We start from the raw sequence: 25,201 nt of genomic DNA, 5'->3' as shown, positions 1-25,201 counted from the left end.
TGGCTTAACAAAGAACTCCTCAAATTTGAGGTAATGAGAATTTACATACCTGTAATCCCAAAGAGAAACCCACAACTACACTAGTTGAACTTGTCCATTCTTCCCAGCTATATTTACATTGAAACCTTCTGACCATAACCTCTGAATCTCCCATAAAATAAAATAATATGCATTAACAGTGAATAATGCTTGAAATGCTTGTCTGGATTATCTTTCAAGTTCATGAAACCTTCATGAAGTCTATCCATTAGATATGAAGCAAAATTAAAAGCTCTAGGCTCATGCCTCTGAATATCTACTGCTAAAACCAGCGGTCCTATGTTTGCCACATCAGGAGATTCAACTCCTCCAACCTGACCACAAGCCATATATGTATACTATAAATATTTTTTGAAAATAGTCATATCATAAGGAAAACCATCTTCCTCTATTAGCCTTCCCTTCTCTACATTGTGGATAGCGAGGTTCCAACCCTGGTATGTAGTATCCATTTTTCTATACTCATCTTCCAAATCCACAAAATATAATGGTACATTCAGCTTCAAATCTACTACAAAAACTTCCTGAATTATGGTTACTGCAAAGTGAACTAAAGCAGTCCCATCAAGCAACAAAATGATTGCTTATTTGTATCATAATGTCTTACCAAGAGTTTCAACAAATCAATATTTAAAAAGACATTAGGTACTATGAGTTTACCTATACCCGTATTCCATGGATTTGAAATTGGCATGGGCTCATCCCTCCAAAAGTAATGGAAAAGAAAAAGCTCGTGCCCTCGCACTATTGTTAATACATCTCCAATTTCTCTGTATTTGTCCTCCAACTGGTCACGAATAGGGAAATTTACCTTAGCTCTGCATGACCAACTCACCAACTCAATGGATGCATTTAATTAAAGCCATTTGTCAGTTTTTCGCATCAAGACCTCCAATGATTAATTGGTGAGACTCTTCTTGATGATTCAATTGTTTGGCGCTATTTGTTATGACTTTACTACTTTTCACCATCTGATCAGCACAAGTTATCCTGACCATCTTATCGGGTCTCGAGATAGCAATTTTTCTCCCATTCCGATGGTTCCCTTTATCTTGATGGGCACTCCTTGAGTTTCATCTTTGCTTTTTGTTTTCACGCTCCATCGGTATAACTCTCCCTGATGCATTCACCTTCATTTTATTTTTACTTAACCCATCGAGTGTCGACATGTTTCATTTTATGTCCCTCTGATGCCCCGATGATCTTAATATACCAATCCGCATTCTGACTAGGTCTCTCGCGTTATCAACATAACTCACCCTGAAGAACTCATATCAACTCACCATCTACCTTAATAGTCCTATTAGGACTTAGCATAGCATAAAATTTCTTCTTCCGATGTCCCGATGAGTCCTTAGTTAATGTTTACTTTATCGGTATAATTTAATCCGATATCCCTGCACACGCTTTTTATCTTCATCGAGGGTCGAAATAGCCTTTTTCTATTCCTCCCAAAGTCCCGATGAGTCTCTGATGCATTTTTATGCTTTATGCTTCTGAGTATGTTTTATTGGTATAGGAAATACCGAAGGTTTCTCCTTCCGATTCTCCATGTCATCGAGGATCGGTCTAGCTATTTTTGCACTATTCTGATATGGTCTTTTTCTCTGATGGGCCCACCTTCAGTTTCCTTTAGTCATCGGGTATCTGGATAGAATTTTCTCATTACACTCGATCTCCTGATTCTATAAGTCCATGATCCACATTGCCTTATCGTTACAAGTTACACCGATAGCTTCATAGGTTATCAGTATAGAAATTTCTATGCTTTGTCGATAAGTCGATACATGTCGATAGAAAACAACCGCCTTCTACCTCATCGAAAAAAGCTATCCTAATGGTATCACTTTTTCAAGAGCATGCACCGTGTTGAGCATTTTTTAAGTGCTCGAATGAAACCGCCCTCTGGTTCATCGGTAGAAGTGATACCGATAATCCTTCTTTTGCTTAACAATGTTGTTTCATCGAGAGTACTTATGCTGATAATTGAAATTTTGTAATCTAGCACAAATGAGCCATCCATCCTGAATATTGGTGATCCTAACTTATCCCACAGGGTCTGATACATACTAGAAGACAATCCTATATCATACCGTAATGACTTCTATGCTGACAAATGCTTCCATAACAAATTCCTTGTGTAGTCTATACTCAGTGCATGTCCTCGGTGTGCCCAAGTGATACTTTGACATTCCTTAAATAGCTGATCCTTAGAGAACTTTACTCGTGCTAATAAGGTTCCTGCACATGCAAACCAGCCATAAATGCTCATATGATAAAAGAAAAAGGCCTCCATATAGCACAAAATATTTTGTAAAAATATGTGCTAACAAATACAACAATAGTTTTATCCATACGTTACATTAATGTCAGTCCATGACCTAGATCAACCAATACCAAGTATAGGTCCACAAGCTTCAGCAATGATCTCCATACGTCATGTCTCGAACATGATCACCAACAACATCTTGAAACTCGATCAAAAGCTACACCAACACCAATTATTAAATGCATCAAAGATCTCCACCAAAAGCTCTGCCAATGAAACCCTCGCTGGAACTAGAAACCAATCTTCTGAGTAAGCAGGATAACATCCAATTACCAAACCAAAATCAACTGACCAAATATGAGTATAAGCATTATGAACAATTCAATTCCATCACCAAATTATACCAGAGTTAACTAAATCATGCTCGATCCAAGTTAACCAAAGACTAATCAACCTATCGGGACCAAAAGGGTGTTGGTAAAGTATCCAAACAGCTAGTGTTGACATCAATGACAAAATATCCATGCAACACATAATCAATTCCACCAAATGGCTAACAATCTCCCCCTTTGGCATTGATGGAAACACTAGATGCAAAAAACATCCAAGTACCAAGAAATGCCAAACAAGTCCCCCCCTGTGGAGGACAACCAACAATCTCCTACATATAGCTCTAAATATCAATAACTCTCCCCCTTTGAATAATATCTCTGTAAAGTTCTAAATTTCTTTTTCACATCACTGTCTCTCCCCCTTTGACAGCAATGTCAGAAATCTGACATAAATATCAAAGAAAAAAACATAAGCCTTTGAATCTCGAAGATGACTACTCCCCCTGAGAATTGGCATCCCACATCAGTGCCAGAATGAATAGTATCTCTGATAATGCATACCAGACTGATTTCAAACCATATCAATCAAGTCTCTGTCAGAGGGGTAGAAACCCCCAATCTATCTCTCATGTATTCAAATGATTCCTTGGATAGAGGTTTAGTTAAAATTATCTTCAATCTATTCTTTAGTGTTCAAATAAACTAGTTTAAATTCATTTTCTTCCACCTTCTCCTTCAAAAGGTTATACTTGATAGATATGTGCTTTGTCTTAGAGTGAAATACTAGATTCTTTGATATATCAATAGCAACAGAGTTATCACAATGAATAACTATTGGTGCCTCACAATCCACCTTTATATCCTTCAACATTTTTGGGATCCAAGTTAACCAAAGACTACTCAACCTACCAGGACTAGACAGGTGTTGGTAAAGCATCCAAATAGCTAGTGTTGACATTAATGACAAAACATCAATGCAACACATAATAAATTCCACTAAATGGCCAATAATTTATATTATTAATATTACTAATTATATGTTAATATTATATGTAGAAAATATGAAGATGAGAATCAAACTTGGATGCAACATCAACCTCAAAAGTGCAAATGTCATGATTTGATTGGACGTGATTCTTTTTTAAACTTTAAAGAATAGATTGCTGATACAGTCAATGATGCAAAAGAAGAAGGTCAAGATATAACAATGGAGTAAAGTGAGCTTTCAGAATATCTACATTTATGGGCTATTCATTTTAGTGGAATGTGGGCCTATGGTAGCCATTTAAGATTGGAAGAAAAAGACAAAGGAAAGACAAATTGTGATTATGTTGTTAGTGCTGAATTTCTTCACAAAACTAAGAAGAAATTTTATGTTGGATTCATCCTAGAAATTATTCAAGCGGATTTTGGTGAAAATAGTACTATATTATTAAAATTTAAGTGGATCCGACCATCTACAATTCATTTTGATGAGTATTGATTTGTATGCACAAATACATGATAATTTTTATAAGAGACGAATGAACCATATGTTCCCCTCTTCAAATTGACCAATCACTTCTAATTGGTGATGTAAGAAGCCCAAGATGGTCGTATGTCATTCAAACAGAGTCTCATTCAAAATGAAAATTCATGAAATTTGTTGATATAAGCCTAATGGGCATATGTTAATTTACAAGAAACATTCGAATAAGTGGATAAAGATGATGATGGAATGTTTGGAGAAGACATTTTGATTACCAACAGAGATATGAGGAGAGATAATGTATTGCATGTCTCAAATCAAGATGAGGAAGAAAATCAAGCAGACATGTACACAAGTGATCAAAATTTTTATCTTGTTGGCAATGCAAATAATTATGATGACGTTTTGTCACCTCAACTTGTTAGGTAATTCTCACCTAGACTTTGTTATATGTATGGTGTAATTTATTATTGAATGTAAGTATAGGTGTGCTTATTTATTGTTGTTTTATTGATACATTTCTAAATGTAATCATCATTATTTTGTTGGTATATTGTATACAAAACCCGAGATGTTCGCTACTAATTTGAATTGCTTATTCACTATTGTTTTAGTGAAATTTTTTAATGTAATCATTATTATTATCTAGGTACATTGTATACAAAACCTAATATGTTCACTACTGATTTGAAGTGCATTTAAAAGTTTTCTTAATTTACTTGAAATTAATTTTGTTTAGTCAGAATATAATTTCTTACATGTCCTGTATATTTTCTAGATGTTATACTTTTATAACTTAATATTAGTAGATTTCCACAATCCATTAGTATGTTTGTATGAGCTTCTAGCTTAGATTGTGTGAGACTTTTGCATCAACATTTTGGATCACACTCTATGATCCATCATCGAGATGAAAAAAGAGAGCACAAAACTTCTAGATATGTCCTGTATTTGTTGGTGATCTCCTATATTGTTTCATGCCCTTGTGTTGTCTAAGTACTAAGGTTTTTCAAAAAAATTCAAAATTTTTCCTTAGTGTTCAGCTTGTACCTTTTACCTTGTGTGCACCCTACTTCTTTTCGCTCATTGTTCTAATTAATTCGGTTACTGACTAGCTAAGTTACAACATGTGCCTTACAATTCATGATAATTATCGACCTTGTGCATTAGGAAAATTGTTTGACCAATTGCCTTTTTATTGATGTTTTATCGCTTGTCGAAGAGACATAAATTTTGTCTCTCTCACTACCGATGGGCACCTATGGTCATCAACATAAGGAATATTAAAATCCACTGAAGAGAATTGTTTTATCATTGTGTTGAATATTATGTCTCTTTGACCCCCAAAATGGCAGAATGTAATTGCTTGGCATGTGGGTCCCAAATACACAAGTGTTCCATCAATATTGAAGAGATGGTCTTCTTGTCTCTTCAAACCCCAATGAAAGGTGACGATCAAATGGGTGGGCCCATATCCATCAAAGAGACTTATTCTATTGAGAGTATAGTTTTTATGTCCACTCGACTTTTGATAGATAGATGAAAGAGTTGGTTTCTTGATGGGCCTCATTCATAGAAGAGGGTCTTCGAGAATCGAAGAGATAAATTTTGTGCTATTTGACCCCTAAAGGACAGGATTTAACTAGTTGGAATGCAGGTCCCAGAATATAGAAAGTGTTCCATTGGGTTCTAAGAGATGTTCTTCTTGTCTTTTTGACCCCCGATGAAAGATGGTGAGAAAACGGGTGGGCCCATATCTATCGAAGAGACTTCTTCTATTGAGAGGACAAATTTAATCTCCTCTCGACTTTTGATAGACAGATGAAAGATCTGGTTTGTAGATGGGCCCCAGTCATTGAAGTGGGTCTTCTGAAATCAAAGAGCTAAATTGTGTGTCTCTTCCACCCCCAAAGGGAAGGATTTAACCAGTCAACATGTGGGTCCCATAATACAACAACTATTTCATTAAACTTGGAGAGACGTTATTCTTATCTCTTTGATCCCTAATGAAAGGTGACGAGGAAACGGGTGGGTTATGAAAAATATCAGGTATCGAAGGGACATTTATATGGCTGATTGCGTACCTTATCCCCACTTGTCTCATGTCAAAGAGATATTTTGATGGTCTCTTCAGCTCCCATTCTCCAAGAAAGATGAATTTCATGTGGAAGAAATAAATTCAAATTTCATGGTCAACTATTGATTTCATTATCAATAGCGGAGGTTTAAAATTGGGAAACCAACTCCACTTGCAATTATTGATGCAACATTTATGAATTTTTATGGGTTGACTTTGACACAACTCAAATTGATAATTTGTCCTCAATTGGTGATTTTGTTCATGAGCATGCAAGACAGAGAAAGAATGATTAGAAGTGTTGCAAAGAGCCAATTTTAAGTTGTAGAGGTGATGATGCCATAGCAAGTAAGTGTCTTTGAGTGTATTTAATTTTTAGAGAGACTTTGGGGGAATTAATTAAGTACTATGCAATAAAAGTCTTGAGGTGGGAATTAAAATTTAAAAAGAATTTTTGTAAATACCATGAATGGCTAGTTCAAAGCCTAAGCGTAAGAGATAGAAAAAGGAAAAAGAAGGCCTTGCACCTAGGACTAGAAAAAAGTTAGAGTCTATACATTTTGAGCCTAATCCTAAGAGAGATAAAAAATAAAAACTAAACCCTACAACTAGGACTAGACATTCTAGGCCTAATCCTAAGAGAGAGAGAAAAGAAAAACTAGACCATAGACCTAGGACTAGACAAAAGTTAGAGTCTATACATTTAAATCGAGATTTAGTCGACTAGATATCTAGTTATCCCCATAAATTAGTACAACAGTGAGTAGAAATGTGGGTGTAGAAAGGCTTGAAGATATGCAAAAAGAGGTTGGGGATATCTTGACCCAAGAGAGTGGATATGACATTTTTAGGTTTCATTATGTGAGGTGTAACTCCCCGCCAAGAAACCTTGAAGGGATTAAATTAATTACACTCTTTTCAAGTGTTTTATTTTAATCCCTTCGTGGTTGTAACTCCCCGCCAGGAAACCCCGAAGGGATTAAACTAAAGCACTTGAAAAGAGTGTAAATATTTTTTTTAAAACTTTAATAAGTTAATAATACATATAGATTACATAATAAAAGACTTAATTTAACACCTAGAGGGTTTCCCAACATGGTTTATATGATTTAAACTAAACATTGTTTAACACTAATTAATCCAATTAAGATAATTTAACTATTTAAAAACACAATTACACTTAAACAATGATTAATTCATCTAATAGTATGAGATATTATTAATATGTCGAAGTTCCATTCATGATAACCTGTTCCATTACTTTTCATCAATAATTCAATGAAAAGATACACATGATTGAAACAATTATAATATTACATTGCACTATATCACTAAGTCTCATAAGTTCACATAATGTTTACAATTACAATTACATCTTGCCATGAAGGCATACATATCAAATAATACAACTGACCATAAAAGGTCCAAAATATACAAAGAACGATCCAAGATGACAAATAGAATCCAACTGAAAGAACAAGATGCTCAAATCCAAAAGCAACTAGAAAACCTGTGAAGCCAACTCCTACAAGAAGGAACAAACACACTCGATGGAAAGTGGCACTACCACCCAACTATGTGGCTCAAAAAGAACCACCCCACCATGCCAGGAGATAGAAATAAGACCCACTAGCAACCTACAAGGTATGCACACACATGGTTGAAACACAACATCGAGAAAATCACACAAAGCATAAACTCAAAGAACATGAATCCACACCAAAACTCAGGTGATACCAACAACGATACACACTAGTGACCATAAGGGAAGAGTGTCATCACATAGCTTGGTATGGTTATCTTAGTAGACCTCCATAGGTCTCGACCCCCATCTTGGGTTATCCTAGTAACCTCTCCCAAACCCTCAGCCCCATCCAAGTCTCATGTAGACCCAAACAATCCTTTCATTAGGAAAAAGTTGTTGGTTTGCCATTCCAAGCCTTCCCACTGTATCCTGAGTCTGTATTAGCACTCAACCATGAGAAGGGTACAATTATCTTACTTAATATTTTAACTATCCAACCCCCTAACATATTATTAGGTTATCACTTACTTATACAACTTTTGATGGGTTATCCTGCTAACCTCTTTGGGTACGGCCCCCACTCGAAAGTCACTCTTCCTTATGACACTAAACAAAAATTTCGCAAAAGAACTCCAAAACCAAAGTACCAAAATGAGGTTACACAATGGAGTTCAAGACAAAAGAGAAACACTTGGCCATAGAATCCCTTGCACATAGATTAAACCAATAGACAAAACTTAGTCAACTCACATGACCGACCAATGAAAAAGACCACATGAAAAAGCCTAATTCCATTTAAAACTAAGGACTTGTAGTTTTAAATTAAATGCGAAGATAGTTAGAATAAAGGAAATACCTTTGCTAATTTAGATTAACAATTCATTTTTCTTTCATTCAAAACACAAAATTGACCAGGGTTTCAAAACACACCCAATTCCCATGTTGCCCAAAATGGAAAATTTTGGCAGCATACCCCCCCACTCACCCCTCCCACCCCCACCTCCCATTTTCAACAATGGAGAAATTAAAAAAAATTTAACAAACATGAATTTAATTATTTTTCCAAAAACACGACACAATAGCTACAAAGGTTTGAATTTCACAATTTTTTACAAAAATGTAAAGTTCAAAATGCCAACCTAGTAAGCTTTCCAAGAAGATTTAGTTGCAGAAAAGAAAACCTCCAACCACTAAACAGATTCTCCAACCACAATTTCTCCAGCCAAAATCACACACACATAAAATTTCCAGAAATTATTTTTCCCCAAATGCAAAATGAAGTAATTTTGGAAAAATATTTCACATTATATAAAAATTTTCTCACACAAAATATATTGTAGGTCACATTTGAACTTTTAAAATGAAAATTGAAATATTAAATTTCTTTTCAAAATAATATACTTTTCACTAGATTTTTAATTTTAAATCATTTCTTTTTTTAAAACAAAACAATACCTTTTTAATTAAATTTTCTCATAGAAATAAATCCCCTTTTTTTTTCAAAAACAAAAATTAATTAACCATTAAATAAATATAAAGGTAAAATAACTTTATCCTCTTTGTAAATAATTGAAAACACATAATACAAAATTTCCTAAGTAATCCAACAATTCAAGTTTAACTAATCAATTAAAATAATTGATTAATCTATTAAAACATTAAAATACACTTAATCAATTATTTTTAAATTTAATTTAATAAATGCATAACATGCAAACAACAAAGCAAAACAGAAACACAACACACATACCAACAAAGGGAAGGTTGACAGGCGACTAACAATGCTCAGTAGAAAGGCTAAGGGTAAAAATGGCGGCCTTAAGACTATCCCCTCCACTTCCATCAGATTGTTTAGGTACACTGAGACCTATGGGACCAAGTGAAGTTAGTACATTGTACCTGCAACTCTTGCATCACTGAATCACACAAACATATATATATGTTGTATATATATATATATGTATGTAAATATATATGTATATGCATGTATATATATACATACATATATATATGTATGTATGTATATATATATATGTGTATATATATATATACATGCATATACATGCATATACATGTATATATATATACATTTATATATATATGTATATATACATACATATATATATATATGTATATATATACATACATATATATGTATGTATATATATATATATGTATATATATACATACATATATATTTACATGTATATGTATATATATGTATATATGTATATGTATATATATGTATATATATATATATACATATCTATATATATATATATATGTATATATATATATATATTCAAACATGGTAGACACACTGATGAACAAGAATCGTGATGTTACCTGTCTCACTAAAGTGAGTGAAGAAAAATCATCTTCTCACGCCCCATACACTTTCACACAAACATGGCAACATATACATAACACATCTCACACATAAAGTAAATGTGTTAGTCCATGGTGAGTAATCCAATGAAATAAGCATCTAACCATGAATAAGGAAATAATGCATAAACAACATTCCCTAAAACTCAAGTCAAAGCACAACACAACATAGCATAATATCTGAGTAAAACATCACCATATAATGTATCCACTAATATCCACTGAAAAGTCAACCATATTCAAAATAAGTATCTAAAAGTCTAATCTAGGGAGGGGTACTACATGAGGATGCACAAGAGAAAGCATGCTTGCAACCCATGGAGGGTGAATTTAGGTAAATTGATGGTCCCTAACATGTTTCTAAATTTGGAATTAATGAAGATAATTGCAAGCAAGTATGACCCAAAGACTAGGAGGATTTATATTGAGGATGAAACTCATTTTTGTTCCATTGATAGGCATGAGATTTGCAATATTTTTCAACTAGATGATATTATGGCCATGAAGTTCACTGAGAGGGAGCTCTAGTTGAAATATGAGAAAATTTATAATGATTACAAAGGATGGAGATTGCCCATGCATAGGCTTAGAGATGAGAGTGGTAATCTTGTGCAATTTCAACCCAATGAGAATGCCATTCTCTATCAATTCATTCACTGAATATTATAAACTCATTGTTTATGCAGGATGTCAAGTATTGGGTTGTGAGGCACACACAAACATGCAATTGAACCTCATGGTTTTGGCTCCAACTATTCAGAGCCCTGGAGCTCGTCCCTTTGATTATGTTGATTTTGTGGCTGAGAAGATTCATGAAAGACTTGTTGCTATTTAGAAGAAGGATGATGAGATTAATTTCCAAAACTACTCTCTTGATGCACAAGCTTTTATTTCGGGTTTAAAAAGAGAGATTATGGAGAGTGTTAGCAGCAATCAAGAAGGAAGACTAAGAGGGGGGGGGGGGGTGAATCAGTCTTCACAAGATATTGAAAATTAAACTCCAAAACATAAACTAATAAACTACAACAACAAACATATAAGAAAATTAATAGCACAACACACAACACCAAGATTTTTCATGTGGAAAACCTGATCAAGAGAAAAAAATGGTAGGAACCTACCCATAGTAAGATGATACTTTGTAGTAGTATGTGAAAATTTTACAATGGGGAATGCACATGCAGTCACGCACACTGCCTAGAGCTCACTGCTCAAAAGATATTTGCTTGGAAGGCTACAACCATCAAGGAAGTCTCATATGATTCGGACTACAATCTGGAAGAAATGAACTGCAATGATAGCATCTACAAATACCTGATGATAGTTCTGGTTAAGCCCAATTGTCTTCCTTGCAACACTAATCTCACCTCAACACTTCATTGAATGATAAATTTCTTGCTCACACATTCACCTCTCTGATAATGCAGACACAATACCGACACCAAAACTAAGTGAATAACTCACCTATATATACAATTCATCAACCTTGATAACAAGGTCGGATAAACCCTCAACCCTCGACTCATAATTACAAAAATTATATTACGCAATACAACGATCAACCACTAGGCCAATATAATGATTTACATTACATAGTAAGGACCCAATTCAAAATCCCAAATGATCACATCCACTAGAAATCATGCCAAGATCAACTAAAACATGCTACACCATCAGAAATATCGCATAACATGAAAATCAATATCGGTTGATGAAAACCACCAAAAAATCACACAACGATCAATGCAGATCACCAAAATAAATAGGACATGACTAGGAAACACTAGCAAGCACATTAGACTCATTACCAACAACTGCATCAATGCCACTTATCAAATCTTCATTTGTCAACGTCAGAATGCTCAAAACAAAACAAATCAGCAACTGCCATGAAGAAAGATAACTTGTGGGACACCAAATCATGAGCCATCTGAAATGAAAATAAACAAAATCATCCCAAACAATATCCCAAAACCTCAGCACAATATCTGATCACACCGGAATATACCAGATTTTGAAAAGCAGAGATCAACATAACCAAACTATAAAACCAAATAAGAAGATCTTCCCAAACTCACTAGCAAAAATCACAGGAATATGTTGACATCAATGACAACATATCTTAGTAGTAGAAATGAACAATAATATCCAATAATCTCCAACAATCTCCCCCTTTGGCATTGATGGCAACATACAAAATGTGAAAAATAATCAATGCAAAGAAAGAAGATATCACCAACAAAATCCCCCTAAGATCAAGATATCACCAACAAAATCCCCCTAAGATCAAGATAGATAATGCATTTTTCACATGATCTTTGTTCCCCTTTGACAACAATTGCAAAGATATCCAAAAAAGAAACATGAATCTCTCTCCCCCTAAGACACATAACAAGAAATCAACAGAGTACTCCAGCAAAGGAGCAACACCAACTCATCAATCCAGATAGAACAATAAGGCTCTGAAATTCATTGGATTGATGCAACTCAATGCATCAAGTTCTCATCAGGAGGGGTGGATATCCCTAACTTGCCTCTCAAATAGAAAAAGGTATCTGCAGGATAAGACTTAGTGAAAATATCAGCAATTTGTTCCTTTGTAGATACATATTCCAGCTTCACCTTCTCTTCACTGAATTTCTCTCTCAAGTAATTATATTTGATATATATATATGCTTAGTCTTTGAATGTTGCACCAGATTGTTTGACATGTTTATAGAAATAGAATTATTATAGTATATAATAGTAGGTTCATCATGAATAACTTTGATATCTTTCAACATTTTCTTCATCCAAACTATCTTAGTACAATTACTAGCAACAATAATGTACTTAGCTTCAATAGTAGATAAGGATACATGATCTTATTTCTTGCTAGCCTATAAAACCAATTTCTTACCGAAAAATAATGCTCCACTCTTAGTACTCTTTTGGTCATCAACACCACTAGCCCAATCTACATCAGTGTAGGCACACAACATGAAGTCATCATTCTTTGGATACCATAAACCATAATCCACAGTTGCTTTTAGATATATGAATATCCTCTTAATAGTAGTGACATGACTCTCCTTCAGATCAGCTTGATATCTAGCAGCCATACACATAGCATGCATAATGTCAAGACTAGTCTAAGTAAGATATAGCAGTCCACCAACCATAGATCTATACAAACTTTGATTAGCTTTCAGAGATTCATCATATTTGGACAATTTACAACCAGTCGCCATAGGAGTTCAAACCAGTTTGGAATCATCTAATCCAAACTTGTTTAATAGTTCCTTCACATACTTAGTTTGAGATATAAAGATACCTTTTCCTATCTATATAATCTGCAAACCTCAGAAAAACTTCATCTCACCAATCATAGACATCTCAATTATTTTTGCATATCACCAACAAACTTCATACTCATATCATCATCACCACCAAAAATAATGCCATCAACAAAGTCTTCAACAATCAGAATGTTATCATTTTCAATCTTAAAGTACAGATTATGGTTAGCAACACCTTTAGAAAATCTCAATTTCAACAAGTATTTTTCTAATCTAGCATACCCTACTCTAGGAGCTCGTTTTAATCCATAAAGTTCTTTCTTCAACTTACATACCATGTCTCCATCATCCAACAACAAAAATCCGTCAGGTTGCTCAATGTAAACCTCTTCCTCTAGATCACCATTCAAAAATGAAGATTTGACATTTATTTGATATACTTTAAAATCTTTATAAATAGCTTCAATTATAGGAAATGGAGAAAAACTTTCTTCATAATTAATTTCTTCTTATTGTGAATATCCTTTGCAAACTAGTCTAGCTTTACTTCTTACTACTTCACCATCTTAATTCAATTTATTTATGAATACCCATTTAGTACCAATAACATTTTTATCCTTAGGTCTAGGTACAAGTTCCCAAGTGTTATTCTTTTTAATTTGATCTAACTCTTCTTCCATGGATCTTATCAAGTTATCATCTTTACAGGGTTCAGCAACATCTTTGGGTTCAACTTTAGAAATCAAACATACTTCTTCTACAACTAAGATTCTTCTAGTCATCACACCTTTATTCTTATCACCAAAAATATAATTTTTAGAATGATTCAATTTAACATACCTTGGATTCTTTTGTTTGTTCTAATCCTTAGGTTCTTGAACACCATCACCAATAGTAGCAACATCCAAATAAACAGTCTCTACCGGATCATTTTGCTTAGGCTCTTTAGGCTGAATAGAAGCTAAAACAATATGTTGACCATCATCACAAGCTCTGATCTCATTTCCAAGGTTCTCCTCCACCTTCACATTTGCACTCTCAAATATCTTTCCCAGTCTCTTATTATAGCACTGGTAGGCTTTACTCTTTGTAGAATATCTCAAAAAGATACCTCCATCACCTCTAGCATCAAACTTTCCAATATATTCATCTCTCTTGATATAACATTTTCTACCAAAAACTTTGAAATATTTCACAATAGGAACATAACCAAACTATATCTCATAAGGGGTCTTACCGGTATCACCTTTGCTATGAACTTTTTTGAATGTATAAATGCAAGTGCTAATGGCTTCTCTCCAACAGACCTTCGAAACATTTCCTTCAATTAACATAGTTCTTGTAGCATCCAAAATAGTACGGTTCTTCCTCTCAATAAATCCATTCTACTATGGGGTTCTAGGAGTAGATAGTGGTCTTATGATTCCATCCACCTCACAGAATGAATTGAACTCAACAAAATAGAATTCTCCACCTCTATCAGATCTCAGACACTTTAGCTTCAATCCGAACTTAGTTTCAAATTTAAGTTTGAATATCTTGAATTTGTCAAATGCTTCTAATTTTTCCCTCAAAAAGATAGCCCACATCATCTTGGAATAATCATCAATTATTAGCATAAAGTATCTAACACCCTGCACATTTCTAACATTTGTAGGTCCACATATGTTAGTATGCTCAAGGTTTAGCAATCCATCAGATGTATATTGTTTACTCTTGAAAGAAATCCTTGTTTGCTTACCCAACTAACATTCCTTGCATACCAGATTAATAGGTTTAACAGTCTTAGGCAGATATCTAACAGCTTGTGTAGAACTGATCTTGATCAATGAGTCAAAGTTTACATTACACATTCTCCTATGCCACAATCAACTCTCATCTATCTTAGCAATCAAAAAAAATTTATCACCAGCATTCAAATGAAAAAAGTTACCTTCAGTCTTAGTTCTGGATGCAATCTCTATACCAGAGGCATTCAAGATCTTGCGTTTTCCATCCTTGAATTGTAGATCATAACCTTTATCAGCCATATGTCCAATACTCAAAAGATTATGCTTCAAACCTTCAACATACAAGACATCATCAATGTTGTGCTTATCATCAAAAGAAATAGATCCTCTCCCACAGATCACACATAATTTGTCATCTCCAAATATAACTATCCCATCATCATACCTTTTCATGATTATAAATTTTTTTTTATCACTGGTCATATGATGTGAATAACCACTGCCAATCACCCATTCACCCTTTTCTTCTACCTTAGTAGCTAAAGATTTCTCCTCAATAGAACAACTAGTGGAATCAATAGGTACAAGTCTATCTTCTTTAATGGCAATAAACACAACTTCATCTCCTTCTAAATCATCATTTGTAACACCTTCATCTGCAACATAATAATACTTCTTCTGGTTCCTAAATTTTTGGTTAAACTTATAAGGCTTATCATACTTTTCATGCTTGTCATATCTATCTTGCTTATCAAACTTATCATGTATTTCATACTTAGCCATTCTCTCTGGGCATCTAGAAGAAAAATATCTTATTTTATTACAAGAAAAACATTTCAAGGGCAACTTTCCATCATACGTACTAGTACCTTTAAGCAATCCTTGGGAAATCAATGCTTCAAGATCATCAAGCTCTCTTTCTTGCTTTGCTATTTCTCTTCTTTCTCTTGCATATCTGGATATCCTGCACTCTTCAAGATCATATTTCTTCTTACTAGATATAGATGTTGATGCTTTAAATGCAGTCTCATTCTTTCCATGTGATTTTCCAAATTCGCTCATATCAAATGCACCAAGTTTTCCAACAAACACATCTCATGTTAGTGTAGTCACACTCTGGATCTCATCAATGGCAACAACCTTATGTTTATAAGCAGGAGGCAAAGATCTCAGCACCTTATCAACATATCATCCTCCTCAATCTTTCCACTGGCACACCTGATACCAAGGACAAGTTCAATCACCTTAGCCATGTATGAATATATGTTCTCATCATCTCCCATTTTTAATGTCTCATACTTTTATTTCAAACTTTGTAACTTAGCAACTTTCACTTGACTATCACCTTCATACAGGATCTCAAGATTCTCCTAGATCTCATGTGCGGTTTGAAGTCCCATAACATTTATCATTTTAGAATCAGTGAGGGCAGTAAGAAATGCTTCCTTCGCTCTAATGTTATATTCTTCTTGCTTAACCTCATCATGAGTGGATGGTCCATTCTGAGGAACAACATAAACATTCTTAGTAATCTTCCAATAATCATCTCCAAGATAATTCAAGTGCACCTCCATCTAGCTCTTCCATATAGTATAGTTACTTCCATCAAACCTCAGACTATCCTTCTTGAAAAGAATACTTTGACCTATCATCCCAGATCTCCTCAAGTGATTAAGCTTATACTAGAGGATCTAGCTTTGATACTAATTGTTATCAAAAATCAAGAAAGAAGACTGAGAGGGAGGGCGTGAATCAGTCTTCACTAGATACAAAAAATTAAACTCCAAAACATAAAATAATAGGCCGCAACAATAAACAGATAAGCAAATTAAGAACACAACACACAACACCAAGATTTTTGATGTCAAAAACCTGGTTAAGGGAAAAACTATGGTGAGAACCTACCCACAGTAAGATGATACTCTGTAGTAGTATGTGAAAATATTAAAATGGGGAATGCACATGCATTGAGGCACACTGCCTAGAGCTCACTACTCAAAAGATATTTTCTTAGAACGCTACAACCCTCAAGGAAGTCTCACTAACTTACAATATGATTTGGACTACAATCCAAAAGAAATGAACTCCAATGATAGCATCTACAAATGCCTAATGAAACTTCCGGATAAGCACAATTGTCTACCCCGCAACACCAATCTCACCTCAACACTTCACTAAATGATAAATTTCTTATTCACACAATCACCTCTCTTTGATAATGCAAACACAATACCGACACTAAAACTAAGTGAATAACTCACCTATATATACAATTCACCAACCTTGATAACAAGCGCATCTAAACCCTTAGCCCCCAACTCATAATTGCAAAAATTACATTACACGATACAAAGATCAACCATCAGACCAATATAATGATTTACATTACATAGAAAGGACCCAACTCAAATTCCCAAATGATGACATTGGAAATCATGCAAAGATCAACCGCAGTATGCTACACCATCAAAAATATCGCATAACATGAAAATCAATACCGGATGATGAAAACCCCCAAAAAATTGCACAACGATCAATGCGGATCACCAAAACAAATAGGACATGACTAGGAAACACTAGCAAGCATGTTAGAATAATCACCAACAACTACACCAATTGCACTTGTAGACACCTAAAATTGTCCAGTCTAATTAAATAAATATTTTTTTTATTTAATTATCTAAGCCTAATTCTTCTATTAATTAAATAAATTCTTATTTATTTAATTAATTCATTTATCCTCTTCTAGCCTTATTTCTCATCTAAATAAATACATTTATTTATTTAAATTATCCTTTGCCTAAATTAAATAAATATTTTTATTTATTTAATTATCCCACTTCTTCTATTAATTAAATAAATATTTATTTATTTAATTAATTCATTAGCCTTTTCTACCTATGACACATGTCATTCATCTCTTAATTCCTACACTACCTACCCCTTTCATTATCTTGGTATTTCTTTTACCTACCCTCTAATCCTAGCCGACCTCTCTTTTTACACCTCTCAATCTTAACCCTCCATTTCATATTGTGTCTTCTATTTAAGGAGATGCTTCCTTCATTGTCAAACCCTAATCAAGCATCCTAATGACTAATGACTAATCTTGAAGACTTGGCTACACTATGATCCTACTTGCAACCACATTCCGTTCTTTGTTGAGCTCTTGTGCATACAAAAATCTAAGAGCAAATATATCAAGCAAGATCAATGGAGATAGGAAGAATGGAGATCAAAACCCTATTGGACATCTGATGGTACAATCTTTGTGATTTTGAGTTATTTGCATTGTCTTAGGCAATCTTCATATGTTATGGTGGATCTTTGTTCATTGTTAGGCTAGGGTTTTAGTGGTTGGATTCATTTAGCCTTTCAATATTGTTATTATTGTTATCCATTTTCACCATATACATTTTGGCACGCCCGGTGGGACTCTTGTCCCTTTGCATTTAACATTTTTGTTGCAGATTTTGCATTTTTTTGAAGTTGCAGATCGGACATTTTTCGACGACATTTTAGGTTTTTCCGCGTCTGCGAACTTTCGGATCGCGTTTTTGGTTTTCAGGAGCGTCTGCGACAACTGGATCCGCGTCTGTGTTTTGTCAATATTTCATTTTGCAGGTTCCAGGGAGGTGCGTCTGTGTTAAGGAAACGCGCCTGTGTCATTTTAATCCACGTCTGTGTCTGGGAAGCACGTCTGTGGTTTTTATCTGCGTCTGTGCCTCACAGAACCGCGTTTGTGTAGCAGAGTTGCATCTGTGATCATTTTAATCGCGTCTGTGCTTTGCAGGATTTTCTGTTTTACATTTTTTTGCAAAAACGCGTCTGTGAGGTGTTAAATCGCGTCTGTGTTGTGGAATCACATCTGTGTAGGGCGGAATCACGTCTATGTAAGGTAAAATCGCGTCTATGTAAAAAATAAATAAATAAATAAATAAATAAATAATTTTTTTTTTTTTAGGTTTTCATTTTTCGCCATTTTGTCTTGCATTTAATGTTTTAGATTTGGTTTATCTTTGGACTAACATTTTCAGATCTAGCTAACAAAATTGGTGCAGCTTGTCTTGGAAGAAAAATCATTTGGTTGAAGGCCCCTATTTTTACAAAGTCTTTTGGGTTTTTCTAAAATTTACCTAACTTGTGTGCTTGCAGGAAGGGGTGATCATTTGAAACAACCCAAACTACTAACAAATTTTGTTGCAGGGCCTTGGCTAGGGTTTTGTAATTTTGTTGTGTGCCTTGTTTTCATAGACTAGCAAACACTTCCATTGGTGCACTAAAATTGAATCATTGTCTTTTGTGTCTTGAGCAATAGGCTCTTTTTGTTTAATCTTTAGAGGGCCTGTCTTCCCGTGTGGTCATTAAGACTACTAGTGAGAAGAGAACGACCCAAGTGGTAGTGAGGAAAACCCACCTCTTCCGAACCACTATAATCAAATGTATTCATGGTGAAAACTATGGATAACGTGTGCTGATTAGTTCATACCGACACTATGTCTCCCCATAAACCCGTTTGATCAAATTTATTTGATCATTTGTAGGGCGTAACCCCTACCGGCTGGGAGCCTTCTGTATTTACAAAGCTGAAAGTGCCGCATGTATGGCCACATGAGCGGATGCCCTTACTAGCACCTTTTTGTTTTAGAAGCCCAAATCCTTCTAGTTGTTGGGGCAGGAGGTCGGACCTCTAGTAGCGGCCCACACACATACGGTTCTTAGTAGAGATACAAAGTTCACCATGGGGAGTTTTCATGGGGACTGATGCTTGGCTGACCCGAGAAGTGAGTGTTGAGGGTGGAGCCAGTGAGGTCAAGCATCTAAGTATCCACTCTGAATAGCGTAGCCTCGAAGGTAAAACCCCATGTGGGATCAACAACTATTGTCTTGGCCAGCCATAAGAATTGTGCTTGACTTATTTTAAACATTCAAAACATTCAAAACCAAACAGCAAAACATTGTGTCTTTTGTGTTTTCAAGTGTATGCAAAACATTTTTACATCAAACAACACACTTTTCTTGGAGAGTCTAAACACTTGCAAACATTGAGTCCTCATCAACATTGTGTCCTCTTGTCAGGAAAAATAGTCAAACATTTAGATTTGGTCACAACTTCACAAATTGGAAAAATTTTACAGTCAAGCAAACAAGAGCAATTAGTTTCAGAATTCTTGAGCTTCCTAGGTTGTTTCTCCAGGTTTTCATCTAGCATTCAACTTTTTTTTGGGTCTCACAAAATCCATCATTTCTTTACACCTTACATTACATTCACATTTGTCTAAACTTGAGTCAAAAGGTCACTTGCTTGTCCTCATCATACTTTGTCAACACACTACATACAACAACACTTTGCTAAGTGGTCCCTCATCAAGGTTTCTTACCTTTGGGTCTCATTTGGTTTTACTTAGAGTCAAGGTCAACTTACCTCATCAAGAGAAACTATCCTCTCTTTGGAAGTCACACCTACTCTACTACATACATACTTGGTCTTACACTTTGGACATTACAAGTACACTTCAGACTCATTTACATTTCATCCAACTCTTGGTCTTTCATACTCTTTCCATTTTTCATCTAGTCTCACACATCTTAGTCAATACCTAGTTCATGGTTGAAACCCATCTTCAAAAATCTAGGAGAGAAACTAAAGAGGCTCAAGAGTCTGCAAACATGAGTTCTTATGAATATGACAATGATTTATTTTTCAATCCTGAGCACACTACATTGCCTGACATGGATGTTTATAGAAACATTCCAAATGTGGAAAATGCAGACACTACAAACAACAATGCTACACACAATGACAATGTGGACAACTTTTCAATACATTCAGCAGATGTGGAAGAATCCATTATGAATCCCCATTTCAATCGATTGGTTGAGGAAATAATGAGGAGAGATAGACAATACTTCTTACAAATGATGGCACAAAGTGGAGCCAAGATACCTCATGATTTTGACATGTCTCAAATAATGGAACATAGACCTTTGCAACAATCTCACTCTAATATGGATCAAAGGAGACCTAATAGTGGAGGAAATAGAGGACCACACATGGTACCTGAATCACCATCAGCTTTGCTTCAAAAACCAGAAGTCCCACATACACATGCTCAAACATATGATACTTACCTTCGAAGACCATTATGGAAGTCTTATGCAGATAGATATGCTCAAGCTATGGATCAACCAAAACAATTGGACATTCAAAGGCATGCTCAAAATTTGGACACAAGGAAACCCTGTGTCAAATTTGGGGGCAACACATTAGAACATGACATGCCTGTAGAATATGGTATACATGTACAAAATAGATATGGTGTTCCTCAACATGAATCTATACCAAGTGGTCCATATATGCAACATCATTATAGACCTCTTCATATGAACATGTGTATGATCAATATCATCCATATATGCAACATGCACCTCCTCCAATGGGTACCTCAAACATAGGATATGGTCCAAGAAGTCGATCTCCACCTAAGAGCAATTTGGAACAACAAATAAGAGATTTACAAAAGAAAATGGAGGACATGAGTACACCAAAACCAACATACACTATGAGAGATATATGTCCTTATCCATTTGATAAGAGCATCCCAATGCCTCCATTTCCTGCACCCTTTGTGACACCAAAATTTGATAAGTATAGAGGAAAAGGAGACCCCAAGGCACACATAAGACAATTTTTCACAGCTTGCATTGAGGTAGCGGCAGAAGAAACATATTTGATGAGGTTGTTCCTGTAAGGAAGTTAAGTAGCGGAAACAACTTCCTACACTAACCTTGAGAGGAGGGTAATGCAAAACTTTTTCAGATCATTACAACAGTTACAGAAAATAGAAATAGATATAATAACATTCATACCACAACACAATGATTTACGTGGGGAAAACCCTTTCGGGAGAAAAACCCCACCCTCCAAAAGCAGCTTAATATTTTATTCAGCAATCAAAAACAGATTACAACATACTTGCAGAGAAAGCTCTTCGCAGGAGTACCACTAATCAGAGATTCAGAGGCAACTCAATAGCCATAGGACTCTTACACACAACCTCTATCTCACACACCTCATAAATAGGAGATACAATACAAGAAACCGTCAAATGGTATTACAAAACCATGGGCTAAAACCACCCAATAAGGTGTAGCCGACCTTATCTCCCTTCTAGATGCCCTATGACATGTTAAAGCACACATCAACACGTGTCGCTCCCTTTTTATAGCTCATTTATGTATTCGATACAAATTATTTTTCCTATTTCAAGAGTACAAACTTCCGGAGGCCATAACTTGAGAACCGGGTGTCCGATTGATGAACCGTTTGAAGCGCCGGAAAGCTCGCGAAGTGCTCTATCACCTCGTAACCGGCTTCGCCGGTTACGACCACTTTTCAGGGTGTTTCGGAGCCTCTAAAGTCCCCAAAATTAAGTTTAAATATTTTATTGCACCCCTCCAAGACGAAAACTTTAATATCTTCAAAACTAGCTATGACCTTGCGACGCAACTTTACCGGAATGCTTATCTAGCCAACTAGAAGCTTCAGGGAGAGTTTCGCACCATTTCGTGCTCAAATGAAAACTTACTATAAATAGTAACCTCGCATAAATGCAAGGTTGAGACACCATTTTTCCCAACAAATCTCCCACTTGTCGAACACCTTGCAAGAGCGGAAGGGAATGTCAACACAATGAATCAATTGCTAGGGGCCATAAGGCCCATAGACTCTGAACACCATCTGAACTTCTCTATGCTCACAACCTTAGTTAAAGCATCTGCAACATTCATCAAAGTTTCCACCTTAACCAGCTTCACCCTACCATCTTCCACCATATCTCTAACAAAATGATACTGAACATCAATATGTTTGGTCCAGGCATGAAATGTCGGGTTCTTAGCTAGGCTAATTGCACTCTGACTGTCACAGTAAACTGTCACTGTACCTTGTTTTATTCCAATATCCGAACACAGTCTCTTAAGCCAAATGGCCTCTTTACAAGCATGAGTAGCTGCCATATACTCTGCTTCAGTAGTGGATAAAGCAACCACAGCCTGTCGCTTACTCATCCAACTAATTGCACCACCAAACAAAGTAAACACATAAGCATTGGTGGATCTTCTGCTATCAATATCACCTGCCCAATCTGAATCCACATAACCATGGATATCAAGGGAAGTCATGTCTCCAACTGAATTACCATGATAACACAAAGAATACTCTGAAGTACCCTTCAAATATCTGAAGACTCTTTTGACTGCATCCCAATGAACTCTACCAGGATTAGACATATATCTAGAAAGTACTCCCACTGCTTGGGCAATATCTGGTCTAGTACAGACCATAGCATACATCAAGCTTCCAACCGCACTCTGGTAAGGCACTCTGCTCATGTCTTCCATCTCCAATGGGGATGTAGGACAATCTGAAATAGATAGTTTCATTCCAACTGTAAAAGGAACACTCAATGGTCTACAATTCTGCATGTTGAACCTCTGTAACACTGAATTCACATACTTACTCTGGCCTAGCCATAGCTTTCTGTTCACCCTATCTCTTCTAATTTCCATCCCAAGAATGTGCTTTGCTGCACCAAGATCTTTCATTTCAAATTTAGCAGCGAGCCGAGATTTCAGTTCTGAAATCATACCTTTCCCTTTACCAATGAATAACATATCATCAACATACAATGCAATGAATAAGAAATGATCACCATCAGATTTATAATAAACACAGTGATCTGATTTAGAATGTTCAAATCCCAAACTCAACACATATGTATCAAATTTCTGGTACCACATCCTAGGACTTTGTTTGAGGCCATACAAAGATTTCTTCAATTTACAGACCAAATTACTTTTGCCTTTCACCACATAGTGCTCCGGCTGTGTCATATAAATATCTTCCTCCAAATCACCATGAAGGAAAGCAGTTTTCACATCCATTTGCTCAACCTCTAAATCATAAGCAGTAGCAATAGAAAGCAAAAATCTAATGGACGTCATTTTTGCAACAGGAGAAAATATCTCACCGTAATCAACACCCTCAACTTGAGAGTAGCCTTTTGCAACCAACCTTGCTTTATACTTCTCAATGCTTCCATCTGAACCAATCTTTTTCTTGAACACCCATTTACAACCAACAGGTTTTCGTCCTTTAGGCAATGGTACAAGATCCCATGTATCATTCTTTTTCAAAGCTGCCATTTCTTCCTCCATAGCAATCTTCCAGGATTCTGCATCATTCATACCTAATGCCTCTTCTACAGATTTCGGTTCATCCACACTAGTATTTAGAGCAAAAATACATCTTCAATCATTAGGTGAATACCTTTCAGGTGGTTGTCTATGTCTTGTAGACCTTCGAACAAGCTGAGTTGGAGGTTCTTCCTCCTCTTCTGAAGATTCAGAGCTAGAGGAGCTCTCCTCAAATTCTTGCCTATCTAGGGGTCTTGATTCAACTCTTTCAGGTGTAGAAGGAAGTTGAATCACATCTTCTTTTTTAGTCTGTTCTGGCTACAATGTAACAGAAGGAGACTTAATTTCTCTAAAAATAACACTTCTACTATGAATTACCTTTTGTGCAACAGGGTCCCAAAGCGTGTATCCTTTCACACCATAACTATACCCGATGAAGATACATTTCACAGCCTTGTTCTCCAACTTTGTTCGCTTCTCCTTTGGCACATGTGCATATGCCTCGCAACCAAAAACTCTAAGATGTCTCAATGAAGGCTTGTGACCTGACCATGCTTCCATAGGCGTTTTATCAACAAGAGCTGATGTAGGAGACCTGTTAATCAGGTAGCAAGCAGTGGCAACAGCTTCAGCCTAGAACTTTTGTTCGAGACCAGCACCACTCAACATACTCCTAGCCTTCTCCATCAGTGTCCTGTTCATTCTTTCTGCAACTCCATTCTGCTGTGGAGAATACGGAGTTGTCTTCTGCCTGTTAATTCCACAGTCTTTACATAATCTATCAAAATCATTAGAGCAAAACTCACCGCCATTATCAGTTCTCAAACATTTTATTTTCTTTCCAGTCTGCAACTCAACCATTGCTTTAAATTCTTTAAAACGACTAAAAACTTCAGA

This window comes from Cryptomeria japonica, chromosome 7, assembly GCF_030272615.1.
Source record: "Cryptomeria japonica chromosome 7, Sugi_1.0, whole genome shotgun sequence".
Taxonomy (NCBI): Eukaryota; Viridiplantae; Streptophyta; class Pinopsida; order Cupressales; family Cupressaceae; genus Cryptomeria; species Cryptomeria japonica.
This window is presented reverse-complemented; position numbering follows the sequence as displayed.